Raw genomic sequence first — 6000 nt, 5'->3', positions numbered from 1 at the left:
GTGGAATGCTCGTTAAAACGCTAACAGCTTACGGACGGTAGGCAATTAAGGTCACAGTTATGAAAACTTAGGACAATAAAGAGGCCTTTCTACTGACTCTGAAAAACACAAAAAAAATGATACCCAGGGTCCCCGCTCATCTGTGTGAACGTGCCTTAGGCATGCTGCAAGGAGGCACGAAGACCGCAGATATGGCCAGGACAATAAATTGCAATGTCCGTACTGTGAGATGCCTAAGACAGCATGACAGGGAGACAGGACGGACTGCTGATCGTCCTCGCAGTGGCAGACCACGTGTAACAACACCTGCACATGATCGGTGCTCAGGGCTCTTCGCTGGCCATGGCAGAACACTGACATTCCTGTCATCGGAAGTTCATAATTCCTATACTTTAATTAAAATCACTCAGTCTATTTATAGGAATTTGTAAGATTCTTATTTGCACAAAACAGACAGAGACCAGTCTTATCAAAATTAGATAATAGTACTTATTCTCAGAGAGCCCATTGAACCACGAACAACAGTATATATACAAAATATGACGTCATTGGTTATAGAATGAATCTCCTCCAAGACAAGGCAGGTTCTAAAGTTTATTCCAACCCACTAGCGCCCTCCAGACACACCCTATATCAAGATTACTTCTGAAGTCACACCTTCATCTATCACCATTTTAGCAGTCAGCTCCAGATAATGGAAAACCTCGGGAGGCACTCGCTGCCTTATCTGAACATCCCAGAGCTGTTGAGTGGGTTGAACCATAGGTTAACAATTATGAATAATAAACACCATTCCAACTGGGTTGGGGAGGAATGGGTTCATTATAAACACCATTCCAACTGGGTTGGGGAGGAATGGGTTCATTATAAACACCATTCCAACTGGGTTGGGGAGGAATGGGTTCATTATAAACACCATTCCAACTGGGTTGGGGAGGAATGGGTTCATTCCAACTGGGTTGGGGAGGAATGGGTTCATTATAAACACCATTCCAACTGGGTTGGGGAGGAATGGGTTCATAATAAACACCATTCCAACTGGGTTGGGGAGGAATGGGTTCATTATAAACACCATTCCAACTGGGTTGGGGAGGAATGGGTTCATAATAAACACCATTCCAACTGGGTTGGGGAGGAATGGGTTCATTATAAACACCATTCCAACTGGGTTGGGGAGGAATGGGTTCATTATAAACACCATTCCAACTGGGTTGGGGAGGAATGGGTTCATAATAAACACCATTCCAACTGGGTTGGGGAGGAATGGGTTCATTATAAACACCATTCCAACTGGGTTGGGGAGGAATGGGTTCATTATAAACACCATTCCAACTGGGTTGGGGAGGAATGGGTTCATAATAAACACCATTCCAACTGGGTTGGGGAGGAATGGGTTCATTATAAACACCATTCCAACTGGGTTGGGGAGGAATGGGTTCATTATAAACACCATTCCAACTGGGTTGGGGAGGAATGGGTTCATAATAAACACCATTCCAACTGGGTTGGGGAGGAATGGGTTCATAATAAACACCATTCCAACTGGGTTGGGGAGGAATGGGTTCATTATAAACACCATTCCAACTGGGTTGGGGAGGAATGGGTTCATTATAAACACCATTCCAACTGGGTTGGGGAGGAATGGGTTCATAATAAACACCATTCCAACTGGGTTGGGGAGGAATGGGTTCATAATAAACACCATTCCAACTGGGTTGGGGAGGAATGGGTTCATTATAAACACCATTCCAACTGGGTTGGGGAGGAATGGGTTCATAATAAACACCATTCCAACTGGGTTGGGGAGGAATGGGTTCATTCCAACTGGGTTGGGGAGGAATGGGTTCATAATAAACACCATTCCAACTGGGTTGGGGAGGAATGGGTCCATAATAAACACCATTCCAACTGGGTTGGGGAGGAATGGGTTCATTATAAACACCATTCCAACTGGGTTGGGGAGGAATGGGTCCATAATAAACACCATTCCAACTGGGTTGGGGAGGAATGGGTCCATAATAAACACCATTCCAACTGGGTTGGGGAGGAATGGGTTCATAATAAACACCATTCCAACTGGGTTGGGGAGGAATGGGTTCATAATAAACACCATTCCAACTGGGTTGGGGAGGAATGGGTTCATTATAAACACCATTCCAACTGGGTTGGGGAGGAATGGGTTCATTATAAACACCATTCCAACTGGGTTGGGGAGGAATGGGTTCATAATAAACACCATTCCAACTGGGTTGGGGAGGAATGGGTTCATTATAAACACCATTCCAACTGGGTTGGGGAGGAATGGGTTCATTATAAACACCATTCCAACTGGGTTGGGGAGGAATGGGTTCATAATAAACACCATTCCAACTGGGTTGGGGAGGAATGGGTTCATTATAAACACCATTCCAACTGGGTTGGGGAGGAATGGGTTCATTATAAACACCATTCCAACTGGGTTGTGGAGGAATGGGTTCATGATAAACACCATTCCAACTGGGTTGGGGAGGAATGGGTTCATAATAAACACCATTCCAACTGGGTTGGGGAGGAATGGGTTCATTATAAACACCATTCCAACTGGGTTGGGGAGGAATGGGTTCATAATAAACACCATTCCAACTGGGTTGGGGAGGAATGGGTTCATGATAAACACCATTCCAACTGGGTTGGGGAGGAATGGGTTCATAATAAACACCATTCCAACTGGGTTGGGGAGGAATGGGTTCATTCCAACTGGGTTGGGGAGGAATGGGTTCATAATAAACACCATTCCAACTGGGTTGGGGAGGAATGGGTTCATTCCAACTGGGTTGGGGAGGAATGGGTTCATTCCAACTGGGTTGGGGAGGAATGGGTTCATTATAAACACCATTCCAACTGGGTTGGGGAGGAATGGGTTCATTCCAACTGGGTTGGGGAGGAATGGGTTCATAATAAACACCATTCCAACTGGGTTGGGGAGGAATGGGTTCATTATAAACACCATTCCAACTGGGTTGGGGAGGAATGGGTTCAGAATAAACACCATTCCAACTGGGTTGGGGAGGAATGGGTTCATAATAAACACCATTCCAACTGGGTTGGGGAGGAATGGGTTCATTATAAACACCATTCCAACTGGGTTGGGGAGGAATGGGTTCAGAATAAACACCATTCCAACTGGGTTGGGGAGGAATGGGTTCATAATAAACACCATTCCAACTGGGTTGGGGAGGAATGGGTTCATAATAAACACCATTCCAACTGGGTTGGGGAGGAATGGGTTCATTATAAACACCATTCCAACTGGGTTGGGGAGGAATGGGTTCATTATAAACACCATTCCAACTGGGTTGGGGAGGAATGGGTTCATAATAAACACCATTCCAACTGGGTTGGGGAGGAATGGGTCCATAATAAACATCATTCCAACTGGGTTGGGGAGGAATGGGTTCATTATAAACACCATTCCAACTGGGTTGGGGAGGAATGGGTTCATTATAAACACCATTCCAACTGGGTTGGGGAGGAATGGGTTCATAATAAACACCATTCCAACTGGGTTGGGGAGGAATGGGTTCATTATAAACACCATTCCAACTGGGTTGGGGAGGAATGGGTTCATTATAAACACCATTCCAACTGGGTTGGGGAGGAATGGGTTCATAATAAACACCATTCCAACTGGGTTGGGGAGGAATGGGTTCATTATAAACACCATTCCAACTGGGTTGGGGAGGAATGGGTTCATTATAAACACCATTCCAACTGGGTTGGGGAGGAATGGGTTCACACTCCACCCCCACCCTGCCAGTAACGCTCAGGTCCCTTCCTCCCTCCACCCCCACCCTGCCAGTACAGCTCAGGTCCCTTCCCCCCTCTACCCCCACCCTGCCAGTACAGCTCAGGTCCCTTCCCCCCTCCACCCCCACCCTGCCAGTACAGCTCAGGTCCCTTCCTCCCCCACTCCACCCCCACCCTGCCAGTAACGCTCAGGTCCCTTCCCCCTCCACCCCCACCCTGCCAGTACAGCTCAGGTCCCTTCCTCCCTCCACCCCCACCCTGCCAGTACAGCTCAGGTCCCTTCCTCCCTCCACCCCCACCCTGCCAGTACAGCTCAGGTCCCTTCCTCCCCCGCTCCACCCCACCCTGCCAGTACAGCTCAGGTCCCCTCCATCCCCACCCTGCCAGTACAGCACAGGTCCCTTCCTCCCCCACTCCACCCCCACCCTGCCAGTACAGCTCAGGTCCCTTCCCCCCTCCACCTCCACCCTGCCAGTACAGCTCAGGTCCCTTCCCCCCTCCACCTCCACCCTGCCAGTACAGCACAGGTCCCTTCCTCCCCCACTCCACCCCCACCCTGCCAGTACAGCTCAGGTCCCTTCCTCCCTCTACCCCACCCTGCCAGTACAGCTCAGGTCCCTTCCCCCTCCACCTCCACCCTGCCAGTACAGCACAGGTCCCTTCCTCCCCCACTCCACCCCCACCCTGCCAGTACAGCTCAGGTCCCTTCCCCCCTCCACCTCCACCCTGCCAGTACAGCTCAGGTCCCTTCCCCCCTCTACCCCCACCCTGCCAGTACAGCTCAGGTCCCTTCCCCCTCTACCCCCACCCTGCCAGTACAGCTCAGGTCCCTTCCCCCTCCATCCCCACCCTGCCAGTACAGCTCAGGTCCCTTCCTCCCCCACTCCACCCCACCCTGCCAGTACAGCTCAGGTCCCTTCCCCCTCCACCCCCACCCTGCCAGTACAGCTCAGGTCCCTTCCCCCTCTACCCCACCCTGCCAGTACAGCTCAGGTCCCTTCCTCCCCCACTCCACCCCACCCTGCCAGTACAGCTCAGGTCCCTTCCTCCCCCACTCCACCCCCACCCTGCCAGTACAGCTCAGGTCCCTTCCTCCCCCACTCCACCCCCACCCTGCCAGTACAGCTCAGGTCCCTTCCTCCCCCACTCCACCCTGCCAGTACAGCTCAGGTCCCTTCCTCCCCCACTCCACCCCCACCCTGCCAGTACAGCTCAGGTCCCTTCCTCCCCACTCCACCCCCACCCTGCCAGTAACGCTCAGGTCCCTTCCTCCCTCTACCCCCACCCTGCCAGTACAGCTCAGGTCCCTTCCTCCCTCTACCCCCACCCTGCCAGTACAGCTCAGGTCCCTTCCCCCCTCCACCCCCACCCTTCCAGTACAGCTCAGGTCCCTTCCTCCCCAACTCCACCCCCACCCTGCCAGTACAGCTCAGGTCCCTTCCTCCCCCACTCCACCCCCACCCTGCCAGTACAGCTCAGGTCCCTTCCCCCCTCTACCCCCACCCTGCCAGTACAGCACAGGTCCCTTCCTCCCCCACTCCACCCCACCCTGCCAGTACAGCTCAGGTCCCTTCCTCCCTCCATCCCCACCCTGCCAGTACAGCTCAGGTCCCTTCCCCCTCCACCCCCACCCTGCCAGTACAGCTCAGGTCCCTTCCCCCCTCTACCCCCACCCTGCCAGTACAGCACAGGTCCCTTCCTCCCTCGACCTCCACCCTGCCAGTACAGCTCAGGTCCCTTCCTCCCTCGACCCCCACCCTGCCAGTACAGCTCAGGTCCCTTCCTCCCTCGACCTCCACCCTGCCAGTACAGCTCAGGTCCCTTCCTCCCTCGACCCCCACCCTGCCAGTACAGCTCAGGTCCCTTCCTCCCTCGACCTCCACCCTGCCAGTACAGCTCAGGTCCCTTCCCCCCTCTACCCCCACCCTGCCAGTAACGCTCAGGTCCCTTCCTCCCTCCACCCCCACCCTGCCAGTACAGCTCAGGTCCCTTCCCCCTCTACCCCCACCCTGCCAGTACAGCTCAGGTCCCTTCCTCCCTCTACCCCCACCCTGCCAGTACAGCTCAGGTCCCTTCCCCCTCTACCCCCACCCTGCCAGTACAGCACAGGTCCCTTCCTCCCCCACTCTACCCCCACCCTGCCAGTACAGCTCAGGTCCCTTCCTCCCTCGACCCCCACCCTGCCAGTACAGCTCAGGTCCCTTCCTCCCTCGA

The sequence above is a fragment of the Oncorhynchus masou genome, unplaced genomic scaffold (genome assembly GCF_036934945.1).
Source record: "Oncorhynchus masou masou isolate Uvic2021 unplaced genomic scaffold, UVic_Omas_1.1 unplaced_scaffold_1175, whole genome shotgun sequence".
In the NCBI taxonomy this organism is placed as follows: domain Eukaryota; kingdom Metazoa; phylum Chordata; class Actinopteri; order Salmoniformes; family Salmonidae; genus Oncorhynchus; species Oncorhynchus masou.
Note: the sequence above shows the minus strand (reverse complement) of the source record.